Source organism: Protopterus annectens, chromosome 15.part0 (assembly GCF_019279795.1).
Source record: "Protopterus annectens isolate FY-2018-M chromosome 15.part0, PAN1.0, whole genome shotgun sequence".
NCBI classification, from domain to species: domain Eukaryota; kingdom Metazoa; phylum Chordata; order Ceratodontiformes; family Protopteridae; genus Protopterus; species Protopterus annectens.
The window spans coordinates 591,033,304-591,048,335 of NC_056749.1; the positions used below are offsets into that span (position 1 = coordinate 591,033,304).

The following is a 15,032-nucleotide window of genomic DNA, read 5'->3' on the forward strand; positions in this document are numbered from 1 at the left end:
CAGGCTAATTTAAGGGAACCGCTTGACTAGACTGATAGTTGTGTACAATTACCATAAATGTAGATGTTCGAGTGTATTCGCTGTTGCAGTCATCACGCTTGGTTTATCCTGCCAGGGGTAGCCCTCAGTCGGCCCGAATACAAGAGGCTTAGTATTTCTGCGTCGGTTGCTGTCGCTCTAGGACTGATAGGTCGTCAGTGGTATAAAAACAGACAGCCGACACCATTATATCAGTTTTTCTTGCCCCAAATGTCAGGAGCCCCCAAATAAGGAGCTAGGTTATGGTGGAATAACACCCCAAGTAGAAAGTAAATAGCAAATAGCACCATAATTAGTGATGAAGAGAGAGAGAGAGAGAGAGAGAGAAGGGGGACAGAGGGTATGAAACCAGGACTCCAACAGTGAATACACTCGAACATCTATATTTATGGTAAGTGTACACAACTGCACTATGTTCTTCATGTTTCACTGTTGCAGTCATCACACTTGAGTTGATTCCCAAAGCTGAAGTAAAGGGTGGAGGCAGTCAAGAAGAGTTGGGACTGGCTAGTATGCCCTGCAGGACTGCAGTTGCAAAGCCTGCCCTGGATTTGGAAAATATAGGCAGGTGGTAATGCTTTGTGAAGGTATGAACACAGCTCCATGTTGCAGCCTCCAGGATGTCCCTGGTAGGGACCCCTCTGAGAAAAGCTGCAGAGGTGGAAGTTGCCTTAGTGGAATATGTTCTGACCCACTGTGGGGGTGGTTTCCCCGTGTTGTTTGTAACAGAAATAGATACAGTGTGCTACCCAGTTGGAAATGGTTTGTTTTGATATGGCCTTGCCCTCTCTCCTGCTGCAAAGCTGACTAGTAACTGTTCAGATTTCCTAAAGGGCTTAGTCCTATTCAGGTAGGATCTGAGCTGTCTGTCCACATCTAAAGAGTGCAGGATCCTTTCCCCCTTATTTTGATGATTACGGGAAAAAGGTGAGCAAATGAACAGATTGCTTGAGAGCCACACTTGACACCACTTTAGGCATAAATATTGGGTTAATCCTGAGGGAGACCCTGTCAGCATGAAAGATGATGAAGGGTTCCACAGCCATGAGTGCTTGTAGCTCAGACACTCTCCTAGCTGAAGCGATGGCCAGAAGCAAGGCTGTTTTCCAAGAGATGAATTTTAACTCTGCTGAAGCTGCAGGTTCAAAGGGGGTAGCACGAGCTTTTCCAACACAAAGTTAAGGTCCCAAGCAGGGGTAGGGGCGGTTCTGAGCAGCCTTAAGTTGTTAGCCCCTCTAAGGAACTGCTTGATGAGAGGGTGTGAAAAGAGAAGTGGCTCTGTGCTGTAATGAGCAGAGATGGCAGAGGCATGGATTTTAATAGAAGAAAAGGATAGGCCCCTGTGTAGCAGGTCTGTTAGGTAATCCAGGATGAGAGGTAAGGAGGGCTGTGCTGGTTTAGCTCCTTTAGCCTGGATCCAGGAGCAATACCTTTTCCACTTATCAACATAGGATTTTCTAGTGCTGGGATGTCTGGCGTCACGTATAACGTTCAGGACTTGCTTGCTTAGGCTGGCTGCTGGAGGAGAGGTCAAGGAATAAGCCAGGCTGCCAGGTTCAAGGTCTGCAATTGTGGATGCAAGAACTCTCCCTTCTGCTGGGTCAGGAGAGATGGAATCTGAAGGAGGTGCCATGGAGGCATCAGTGACAGACTGCACAGTAGTGGGTACCAATGTTGGTGCGGCCAGTCTGAGGCAATCAGGATTGCTCTTGGTTTTTCCACCCTGATTTTGAGTAATACCCTTGTAAGAAGAAGTAGAGGAAGAAATGCATAGATTGAGAGAGAAAGTATTTAGCTACAATAAGGGCCTGACGATGTATAGTTCTGTCATTGAACAAAGCACAAACCCAACAGTGAGGGACGTCGTGGTCTCGGCCTAAACAGGTGACACAGTAAGAATGGAAATCTCAGTGTGGTATTTGCTTTCCACAGGCGAGACAATTGTTAACTTTTTCTGACATCGGTTAGAGCAAGAAAAAAGGATCTCAATGGGGTACTTAGCTTTCGAAGACTTCAACTTTAATTTCAGAAATGAAAACTCAGGTAGGGGCTGACTGGCACTCGTGCAAACTGCTTCTGCTTCAGGCTCCTCAGCAAGAAAAACTGATGTAATTGCGTCGGCTGCCTGTTTTTACACCACTGATGACCAGATGTCAGTCCTGGAGCGACAGCAGCTGAAGCAAAAATACTAAGCTTCTGGTATTCCGGCCGACTGAGGGCTACCCCCGGCAGGATAATCCAAGTGTGATGACTGCAACAGTGAAACACGAAGAACTTCTGCTCCTTTAAACTGTGGTAGATTACAGAGGTGGCCTTCCTGAAGATGTTTTAGGATCAAACAGTAGTTCTTTTAAAAAGACAAAACCATAACAATATATCGGAAAGAGCAGGTCCATCCCCGTGAAACAGCAGAAGCATACTTAGCTTTATTGCTGTTGCTTATGGGAGGACAGATTTCTTACCAAATTAGGAGCTACAGTGTATCTATCTGGTAGGAAACTGGCAGAATAGACGGACCTCATCATCTGAAGAAGACTATTGCTATGTATTTTGTACTTCAGTAACAAGCACGTCACACCTAGTTCTCAATGTGGTGGTTCATGCGAGATCACTTATGTGCAATCTTTATTGCAATCTCTACAATGTGTAGGAAAAAAAGGCATGAGTATATTTACTAAGAATGAGATACAAACTATGTAAATGCTACAAAGGTAAGGCAGAGAGGACAGGCAAAAATATGCTGGCACCTCTAGCCTCACAAACACTATCTACATACTAATGCCAGCAGCACACAGCCATCTGATGTGTGGGTTATAAATGCAGGCTATAAACAGAAAACAAGAATAAACATTACCACTTCAGCCTGGGTCTACCTACAAATAAATACTCTCACCAACGGCTATAAGGACAGGTGCAACATTTAACATATATTTAGCTAATAAAAACACTACATCACATAGTAAGAATGAAATACAGTTTACTGCAAAGTACAATAATGAATGAAACATACATGCTTAATCAGATTGAAAAATCACTGTTTGGCTTTCAGGTTAGTTTGTAGAACTAAGGTCAAAAAATTATTTATACTCTGAAGGTAGTTATCTTCAATGAGTGCAGATTCATGCATTTTCTAATGTCTTGGGTTACAGACAATCTAATTTACTTCTTTTATAAACAGGGTGAGTGAACTAGCCCCTGGACTCTTCAGCCATGACCCAAGCCATAATGCTAATGAATAAAAGAAAAAAATCAAACCCAACTATGCAACTCTAGAATGTACATTACATTTCATTTACATCTTTGAATCCCTACCCTTCCTCATGTTCAGAACGCTACCTCTGCAGTGTGCTTCTCCCTTACGCCCTGCACCTAAAGGACGTTAAATATCCCACCTAAGTGCTCATATTCAACTTGGCAGTTTGAAACTGCATTTAACAGCGTCCAGGCTCCACTCAACAACTTTTGGACCCTCTGCAACTAAACCCACCAAGTTGGCAAAAAACTATGTATGTCCAGCTTTTCTAAACCTTTGAATTGAAAAACCGGACGGCAACCCACCGTCGGCTATGTTTATAATAGGCAGCGATGAGAACACGGCTCGGACTAAATAAAAACTTTAATAGAAGAACTCAAATACATTAATAAAGTACAACAAGGTTTAGCGCTTTCATCTACAACAATGCAGACTTCTTCAGAACAATAACATTATGACAAAAATCTCTTAAAACCTTTTTGGTGCCAGATATGCGCTTCACAAATTTAAAGTGCTAGTGCCTACAATCATATACAATAATTCAAACAATGCAAACAATAGAACAACCTTCTTTCAATTTAAATGGACATCACTCGATTCATTTCCAATAACTTAAATAATAAATGGACATGAGTGTATATATATTAAAAATATAAATAAAGTATATTTCATAAAAATCTAAAATGTAATTCTAAAATCAATCAACAGATGTGTTGTAACAGCTTATATTGTAGGCTATTGTATACTCCCCTAGCCAGTGCCTACTAAATAAATGCTTGATTTGCTTTTTTCATACCATAATACTGTTAGTACAATAACACTACTAATATATACATAAAATTTGTTGACCATGGACATATGATAAACTTATAATAAAATTGATACGGAAGGAATATACATGATTATTGCAATACCAGAAAAGGTTTTATTGATATATACTCATTTAAACCTGGTTCCCTGGATGCATCCGTCCGTATTTGCCAGACGGTCTCCTTTTTACATAAAATGGCTTTAAAATTTCCTCCCCGGGTAGAATATTGCACCTGATCGATAATTGCAAACGTAAAGCTGTGTCCATCATTATGTTTTTTTATGTGCCTATAAAGTGCGTTCTTTGTGTCTTTAGTTCTTATTTTGTATAGGTGATCATCTATACACTTCCGCAGCTGTCTCTCTGTCTTACCTATATAAAACACGGAACATAATGCACATTTTGCCAAATAAATGATGTTTTTTGTATTACAATTACCCCTTTTGTATTTTATGTAGGTCTTGTTTATGTCATCCAATCTGCATCCTTCACTTTCATTGATGACTGAGCACTGATTACATGACCCACATCTCCTAGTTACTCCATTTTTGTTTGTGTTTATTGGACCTCTAGTGCCATACTCCAGGTACTGTTTGATATTCATACCCATCTTATATACAAAACTAGGTCTTAAACCCACTGTATTTTTTACCTCATCTACTATTAATGAATTCCAATGTCTTATAATGATATTCCTGTATGTGCTTGTACTCTGTTCTTAGTTTGTTTTTCCAGCATACTATTATTTCTATTACTGCAAAATCAAACAGCATTTTAAGCTTGTACAAACCTTTTTTTCTTAACCCTAAATGACCGTTTAAAATTTATTTTATTGCATATTGTTGCTTATTGAAACTGTTTGCTTGTAAGTAGTGGCTATAGCTGGTTTAACTGGGATAGGATGGTCACTGCACCGGATTGGGCATTTGAAATATTGCTGTCTTAAAATACTTACTACCTATAGCTTCGCTGTAAATACCCAATAACAACCACATAGTTAACTAAAGTTTAACTTCATCTAAAAGTAAAACCTCGAGGCTGCTTAGTGAGGCGACACACTGTAAAGCTATTTCCCATGTCGCCAATTGCTTTTTAGCCTGTTTTGTTCTGTGCTGCTAGCATAATATCAGTAGTAGAAACCTGTACTCTTGCACCACTCTGTTAGTGGCTTAATGTTAAATCTCATGTCGCTAGTTGTTTTTTTTCTGTGTGCCTAGCATAAATCAGTAATAGAAACCTAGACAACTGAACCACCTCTGTTACAGAGACTTAATGTTAAAATCTCATAGCTGTGAACAACGATACATTGCTGTTTATCAGAGTTTCACCTTTATAAATGATAGAATTTGTTGCATACTAGCGTTAGCTACCACTTATCTAAGGATACTGCCCCGAGTCAGCCTTGTTAGCTGAATAGTATAGGTAAACCCAGTATTACTGCATACCGTTCTATTACGGCTCACACAAGAACTGGAAACTGCAACTTGAATTTCTGTGCATGTCTAATTAAGCAACTATATATATTTGAAGGTTGTTCATGGTTAATGAATGTTCTTTACCTCAAGGTAGGTTTGTTATTATTTTGCACAATTTTTGCTCCATTTTTCGCTTTGTATGCCCTGCACCTAAAGGATGTTAAATATCCCACCTAAGTGCTCATATTCAACTCAGCAGTTTGAAACTGCATTTAACAGCATCCGAGTTCCACTCAACAACTTTTGGACCTTCTGCAGCTAAACCCACCAAGTTGGCAAAAAAACTATGTATGTCCAGCTTTTCTAAACCTTTGTAATATCCACAACTACCCTTTTATTAAAGAAAGCTCGCAGCAGAGTAGCCCCCTGAGCACCTCTACTCCTTTCTAAAACTGCATACCTATCATGCTGTCCCCATTCTGAATATGGTACCTCCCCTTATACCCTGAAAGCACGACTAGCAATACTTATGCTAAGTATAGTATTTGGCAGTGCTTTATTGGTGTGCTTACAAACTTAGATAACGCTTCCCATTCTACCTGGACTGCTACCATCTCCCTTACCCCCAACTGAAATACCACTTTCTATCCCTAGCTTATATTTTTATATTTATTTCCCCAGTGAACACATCCTTCTTTGTAACTGCTATACAGTCTAGTATGGTCGGATAGCCCTAGCGCAGCACAAAGAATAAAGTGCAGGAAATTATATTTTTTTACTTTCTTACCTGCATTTTATTTGACTGTGGAGATGGTTTTGCAATTTTTAAGGTCTGGCTCTACCCGCTGTATTCGCCCTCTGCTCTGGGCTCACTTCGCTCCTCTATCCTACCCCCATTCCCACCCACCCCATATTAATTACATTTATTTTTTACTTAACCACTCCCCCGTTTCTATTACCCAATAAACTCCTTCCACTTACTGCACTAAGAAAAGACCCTCCCACTTCTTCCACACACACACATACACTCTCACTATCACATGGCCACTACTATCCACACAACACATTGCCTATCATGCTTGCTTCAATTTCAGCCTTCAGCATACTTCTTTACTATCTGGCACAACCCACCTCTATACATACTACCTTACACCTCACACCATATACCTCCTGCACACAATCCCTTCCTCTGAACCTAAATAAGCTAAGTTACTCAGCCATCTCTCCCTCTCTACTTGTATCTCATATCATAACTTCTACCAAAATAAAACTAATACTTCGTATCCCTAGAACAAAAATGCACCTACTTTGTGAGATCAGCGGACACTGTATTTTTCCAGTGGGTGTTTTATTTGGATTAGACGGCGAGGGATGGTGTATGCTTTTATGTAACTTGCTTGCCTCACTAATTACTGAATAACTGACTGTATCTTATCCCTACTAGGTGGTTAATGCACACACCCCATCAGGATAGCCAGTAGCCAAACCCTCCAAATATTGTCCCCCACTTACTCCTTATCCACTCACTACTATAACTGCCTTTCCCCCCCCTCCACTCCACCCTTCTATATCCCTGTGAATACACCCTCACACATTTCATTCTAATCCTCTCCTCTCAAACTTATTAACCATCTCTCTTCCTACACATCCTTCTCACTCAACTCATACTCAGTCTCCCACCATGCAAACAAAATCTGCCTATGCTCTAATACCCTTATTTCTAAGCCTAATCCTCTTCTGCTTACTCTACCTTACTAGTCTCCCACAGTTTCAGCACTCCCCTCCCTTTCATACAACTGCGATTTACATTAAAAAAAGACTTTCCCTTTACAACCCAAGCCTCCCCCCACCTCAACAAACATAATGAATCTTTTCTATTTCAAAGGAGGCTCTTCCTTACCCCTAGTAAACCACTTCCCATACCCACCAAACTCACCTCATTAGGCTCCAATATCTACACCTATGACCCATTAGAAAATAGATACCTATCCATACTCTACTCAAAATTTATCACCCTCCTCCTCTGTTCTGGAGACATACACCCTAACCCAGGGCCTTCATACAACTCCACCTCTAAACCACATTCACATAGCTCTCCCCTGCACCTCAAATCTCTTCTCCTTGCCACACTTAATGCCAGGAGCCTTTGTAATAAAATACCTTCCTTTCATGCCTGGATCTCTCATAACAAACCTGATATTGTCTCTATCACAGAAACCAAGCTAAAACCACACATAAAAGATACCGAAATTATGCCCCCTAACTATACACTTATAAGAAGTGACAGATCTCAAAAGAAAGGTGGAGGAGTAGCCTTATTCTTCTCCTCCTCCTTAACAGTAACACACTATACTAAGCCCATACCCTCATTTGACACCAAGCTAACCCTCGCCCTTCTCAAAGTAAATAACAACAAAACTTTATGCATTGCCTCCCTGTACATTCCTCCTGGTAACAATATCCCCATACTAGAAGATATTCTTGCCTGGTTCACTTCCAACATAAATAGTAAGACTATAATCCTAGGCAATGTCAACATAAACTGGTCTTCCACTGAGTCATCTACCACTTCTCAAAGCATCAACCTATATCAATTCACACAGCTAATCAAAACCCCTACTAGAACAAATAAAGATTACCCCACAGGTAGCATCCTTGACTGGATACTAGTCTCCCACCCAAACCGAGTTTCTGATAGTGGTACTCTCGCAGACTCCCTTAGTGACCATCTCCCTGCCTACATATGCCATTCCCCCCTCCACCATCCACTTTCAACACAGACACATTACCACCTGCAACATGCAAAACTTCAACCCCCTAATTTTCTCTAATACCTTAAAACAGATAGACTGGAACCCTCTAAAGTCCCTCCCTTTAGATGCCGCAGTCTCACATTTCAATAGAGTTTTCACTGATATACTTAACAACTTTTGCCCCCAGTAGAACCAAAAGACTCAGATCCGAAACAGCCCCCTAGCTAACTAAAGACACAAAACTACTTATGCATCAACAAGATAAAATCTGGAAATACTACCAAAAATGCAAAACTCCCAACTCTCTTGCCGAATACAAGCAACTGCGAAATCAAGTAAAAAAACAAATAGCCAGTGACCGCAAATCCTACTACCTTAAACTTCAAAATAATCATAAAACCAACCCCAGAAAATTTTGGAATAGTATTTCATCAATATTATCCCCAGGCAAAAAAACAGAGAACCCTTGCCCTGACCCAGGCACACCAGACCTCCACCTAGCTACCCAATTTAACTCCTTTCTCATTGACTCCATAGGCAAACTCACCTCTTCTTTCCCTAACAACATCCTCCCCCAACTTAATTGATAACAAAAACATAACATCCATGAACCCTAAGTCCTCCCCTTTTACTCTCATATCCATTCCTACCCACACTATAAAAAAACTCCTACAGAAGCTAAAACCTTGCTCTAATGCCCCAGATGACATTCCAACCAACTTTCTCCAACTAGCTGCTGATGGTATAGCCCTTCCAATCAGCACCCTAATCAATCACTCCATTCAGGAGTCCTATGTACCATACACCTCTGGAAAAAAGCCTTCATCATCCCCCTCCATAAAGGGGGTACAAACTGTTCAATCTCCAACTTTTGCCCTATTGCTATCCTATCCCCTATCTCTAAGATACTCGAAAAATGTATTCACCTCCAACTATTACCCTACCTATTGGACAACTAACTCCTTTTCAACACGGGTTTATACCAGGACATAGCAACACAACTGCCCTTCTTTCCTTCCTCGAAATCATTAACTCTGCTCGTGACTCTCGGAACACAGTTTCTACGCTCCTCCTTGACTTATCTAAAGCTTTCGACACTGTCTCTCATGTGCTTCTACTTTCTAAACTCTCCCATCTTAATCTCGCCTCTTCGTCTATCAAATGGTTTTCCAGCTATCTCTCAGCCAGGGAACAAGCTGTAAAATGTAACTACTGCACTTCCTCTTTCCTTCACACTAAACAGGTGTACCCCAAGGCTCTATTTTGGGTCTTTAACTATTTAACATTTTCATCAATGATTTCCACCAAAAGATCCCCAATGCTAAACTGGTGCAATACGCAGACTCCACTATCATCTGCTCAGCCAAAATTCTTCCTTTACTAATAAACCCTACTCAAGAAGCCTTCTCCTCCACTGAGTCCTGGGTGCCTGACAATCACCTAGTCCTAAATGCCTCCAAATCTAAAATAATGATCTTTACCCCTTCTAGACATACTGCTGCTGACAAAGCATCCTTCTCTATACTTAGCCTAAACAAGACAACTACTGAAATAGTTCCCCATACAAAACTTCTGGGCGTTCTTATCGATGACCAGCTAAAATCTGATATCTATCTACAAACCAATATTAAAAAGACTCATCAAAAATTTGGTATGCTTTTATCGACACCGCTGCTACCTTTCTCTGTCTTCTAGACAACTCCTATCTACCACCTACCTCCTACCCTCCCTTTTGTAGGGAGCTCCGCTACTCTCTAACTTCCAATCATCCCTAAAATCTAAACTTCCCTCATGTTATAACAAAATTTCAAATTTTGCCACAGGATCCAAATCCTCTACTCACCATTGCAACTCCCTACATGCTCTAAATTGGTTGGAACTCCCAAGCTACCTAACCTTCATACAACTAACTACAGCACACAAGCTAATTTTCAAACCTTCTAACTGTCCATCACTCTCCTCTTCCCTAAAACTTCACCAGTCACATAGAACACTTAGATCCACAAATCAGAACCTCTTAGAACTTTACAAGCCTTTACATGCACCAGGGCAACTTCTACTATCATTCTCCCTTGCCAGATTATGGAACTCTCTTCCCCCTTACATTAGAACTACCCCTAACATACCATCCTTTAAAACCTACTCCACTCTCACCTCTACTCCCTCTGTGAGTGCTCCTGTACCCATCCTACCCGATTCCTGATATCTATCCCTATTCTATTCTACTCTAATCTCTGTCACTGCTTCAATTCATCTCTCTAAAATTCCTTTGCCTAAATACATGTAGTGTATTAAATTAACATAAATGTATTGTTTTTTCTAATATCTTATAAGTGATTGACTCAGCTCATATATTTCAAGATATGTAAAATCTTGCCTTGCTGTATATTGAATGTTAAACTGTTGTTCTCATATGCTGCACTAATACATTGTATACCGTCTTTCTGTCTGGAGCTTTTCTTCTCGGGCCTCCATTGAAAATGGGCTACCTTGGCCCAATGGACTTTCCCGGTTAACAAAATGAAATAAATAAATCTCCATAAAACCATCCCTAATCAACAGCAAACCCACTTTATCACACAAATCTCTCTATTATTAGCACTAAGTGGTTGATATCCAACCAAACCAAGGTCCATCCCACCCCTCATCACGCACCACTAACACAACTGATGAGACACTTCATTTCATAACAATTAACACCCACAGTATTTGCAACAAAGTAACTGAATTCCATGCCTGGCTAACTATCCACACCCCTAACATTGTGGCAGTAACTGAAACTTGGCTAAAGCCACATATTACTGACACTGAAATTCTCCCTCCTGGATATAACATTATTTGTTCTAACAGACTTCATAAAAAGGGAGGTGGTATAGCACTAATCTATCAAAACTCCCTACAAATAACAACCCATCCAAAACCTACTCCCACTTTTGGGAACCTAGAGCTCCTACTTACATCCCTACAGTTAAATAACAACAAACACATTTTCATCGCTGTAATTTATATCCCACCAGGCAAAAACACCCACACACTTGACTTCCTATCATGGATAAATTCAAATATATCTCATGAAACTGTAATTCTTTGGTGACACTAATATAAACTGGTTAAACTTAGTCTCCCCCTCACCAACACATAGTTTAAACCTACATAGTTTCACACAACTCATCTTCACACCCACCCATGGACTAGCAACAAAATCTGAAGCCACCCTAATTTAGATACTAATATTGAACCCCCAAAACTATGCAAACTCAGGCACCTTACCTAATTGATCACCTCCCAGCCTATACCCATAGGACTCCTCCCTAAATTACCAAGACATATACTTATTGAACCGCTAGAAGTCTTGCCCACTTTAACCAAAACCAATTCTTAACAATTTTAAAAGCTCAGAACTGGAACCTATTAAAAACACTCCCCCTAGACAAGGCTGTAAATGTGTATTCAACAAAGTTTTCTTAGATGTTCTCAACAGCTTAGCTCCAATGCGAACTAAATGAACCAATATCAGTCATGCCCCCTGGTTAAGAAAACAAAGTAAACAAACACTCATTCTCAGAAACAAGCTTTGGAAAATATGGCTAAAAGACAGAACTAAACAAAATGAACAAAATTTCAAGCAAAATCGTAATAAAGCAAAAAAGTAAGTGATACAGGACAAAAAAGACTTATTTTTCTCTATAAACTATCAACCTCTAGCAATAATCCTAAAATGTTTTGGAAGCAAGTCTCCACTCTCCTCAACCCTGGCAGCTTACAAAATCCCTCCCCTGCACCAGACAAAACTCCAACAAATCACCCATGACTTTAACATCCACTTCATCACTACCATTCAAAACCTGATGAAACACCCTCCACCTGACATATGCTCTAATCACCACAGTGCTACCCACCATCTATCACCCAACAACACCCACCCCAAAGGTGGTCATACTAATACTTTTTCAGTCCAAAATTTTCACTTCAACCTGTACCCACCTCTGTAATCTTAAAATTATTAAACAAACTAAAACCTTGCTCACTTTCTGCTGACAACCTTCCCCCTGAATATCTGCAGCTTTCAGCGAGTGCAATTGCTTATCCAGTTAGCATTCTTATAAATCAGTCCATTACAGAATCCCAAGTCCCCCGTTTATGGAAAAAAATCCATCAGTTCCCCACTCCATATAGGTGGAAACTCCCATGATCTCTCCAACTACCGTCCTATCTCTATATTCTCTCCTTCATCAAAAATATTAGAAAAATGTGTCCATACACAAATCTTGAAACATCTGACAATCCTCTTCTATCCCCCACACAACACGGTTTCCACCCAGACCATAGCACAATTACTGCCCTACCCTCTTTTTCAGCCATCATTGATGCCGGTTATCCTATTGGACCTTTCTAAGGCTTTTGACACAGTGTCACATACAAAGTTGCTATATCAACTATCAAACCTAGGGTGCTCCCTTGAACCCCTTAACTGGCTTACCTCTTACCTACAAAATAGAGAACAATCTGTTAGGTGGCAAATTTCTCAATCCAATTAACAAAAGAACAACATAGGGGTCCCCCAAGGATCCATTCTAGGACCATTACTGTTTAATATTTTTAAAAATGATTTGCATAAAACTCCCCATATCCAAAATCTTATCCAGTATGCAGATGACTCAACACTAGTATCCATCTCCAACAATTTAACATATCTCATTCACTTCCGTTGAATCATGGCTCATCAATTCTCAACTAATGCTAAACACTAAAAAAACAAAACTATTACTTATCTACAGTCACTCCTGACTTTGACTTTAAAATCTTTGCTAAAGATGGTACTGAAATAGAAATAGTAAAAACTGCCAAATTACGAGGAGTAACAATAGACAACAAACTCAGTTATGAACCCCATATCCTAAATGCTATAAAAATAAAACACATTTTAAATTAGGCAAGCTATACCACCATAAACTTTACCTGGACAACAATACCAAAACTAAACTAGCCAGCACATTACTCATCCCCTCTCTTCTATATGGTAGTGCAATTTTTACTAACCTACATAGATCCCTTACAAATAAACTACAATCATGCTACTATAAAACAGCCAAATTTGCCAATGGATCATCATATCTCTCTCACCACTGCCAAGCTATGAATAATCTTAATTGGCTAGAATTATCCCACTACCTCCAGTATACCCAACTCGCCATAGCACACAAGCTAATGTACAAACCCAGTGACTGCCATGGACTCAACTCAATCCTACAAACTTATATTCCTATCAGAACTCTAAGATCCTCCAACAAATACCTACCAACCATAACTAAACCCAACAAAAGGGCACGGAAATGTCTGTATTCCCATATCATTGCAAAGTTATGGAACAACCTGCTATCTCACACAACTCAAACTGACCATGCTAAAACCTTCAAAACAGCCTTAAAATCACACTACCTAAATAATCCATCATGTACCTGCCACACAAACAAACCACCCTAAATACTTATTTACTTACTTTTAACTACCAACTTCTAACTAACTTCAAACTCCATAAATGTGCAAAATAAAACAAATGTCCACTCTGTTTTCTTCAAATGTACATTCTCTGTATAAACCTTATAAAAGTATTAACTTGTTCTATATTTGCTTTATATACTCACTTTATTTAGAATTTTTTTCCTGAATATTTTGTACCAATCATTGTCAAAGATGTCTATTATATAAATGTATTAAGTGTACTGTGAAGCTTTTCTCCCCGGGCCTCCACTGAAAATGGGTTCTCTGACCCAGTAGACTTTCCCAGTTAACAAATGTCAATAAATAAATTTAGAATACATCAACAGCAGTACACAAATCAACTGTTAGCACAGATATAACGGCAATAAGTCATCTAACTCAGAATTCAGGAGCAATACAGTACTTCTCACCAACTTTTATTGTTCTAATGTCTTGTTTCACAGAGTTTCTGCATTTACTAGATGTAGTCAGTCGAAACATGGACATGTGACCACATACACAATGAGGTCTCATGTCTCAATCAGTTGTGAAGACAAATTTCCAAAGTAAGGAATTATAATTTTCCTTGCATTTAATTTACACATTCATTTGCTGCAACAGGATGAAAGCAATGGGAATAAATAACTGGTGACACACTCACCATTAAGGTACTGTTTCCATCCCTCTATAACCCCTTTCCCATTTTTGCATTTGTGGTCGGGGTGTCACTAACAGTGACAGTCATCTACAGCCATGTTTAAACCTCCGGGTGGCAAGCCCTGCTGTGGTAGTTCTTCACACTACACACACAAACATAAACACACACACACACACACACCTATGCCCAATTTAGTGTGCCCAATCCACCTACTACATGTCTTTGGAATGTACAAGTGAAATGTACAACATTGTATAGCTCCATGAATTTAACACAAACTAATTTCTGAACTTAATATTTTAAAGGAGTGTTTCTACTGCTGGTCAGCTTAGATAAACTAGTCTAAAATTCCATTTAACAATTCAATGATTTCTACAACACTGTTCCCAAAGGCAAAAAAATAAAAATGCAAGATTTCTTTAAAGTCAGGTTAATATCTCCAGCTGATTTCCTTAAACTATGGAATGTGGGCTCATCTTACACTTTTACCTTCAATCTCTGTAAAACAAGAATATCTAATTTGTCCTAGTCTCCTCTGTAGGTTCCAGTAAACCCCAGTATAGTTAGAAAATGACTGCTTTATTACAACTGGTCTTATTTCGAGATAGACATTGTTAAGAAT

At 39.6% G+C, this 15,032-nt stretch overlaps 1 protein-coding gene across 1 annotated transcript in view; it reads right to left on the bottom strand.

Annotated features, from left to right (window-relative positions):
• DLG3 (discs large MAGUK scaffold protein 3) overlaps nucleotides 1-15,032 on the bottom strand; it is a 3,698,230-nt gene that overhangs the window by 91,085 nt on the left and 3,592,113 nt on the right. The gene's annotated exons all lie outside the window — the stretch shown is intronic.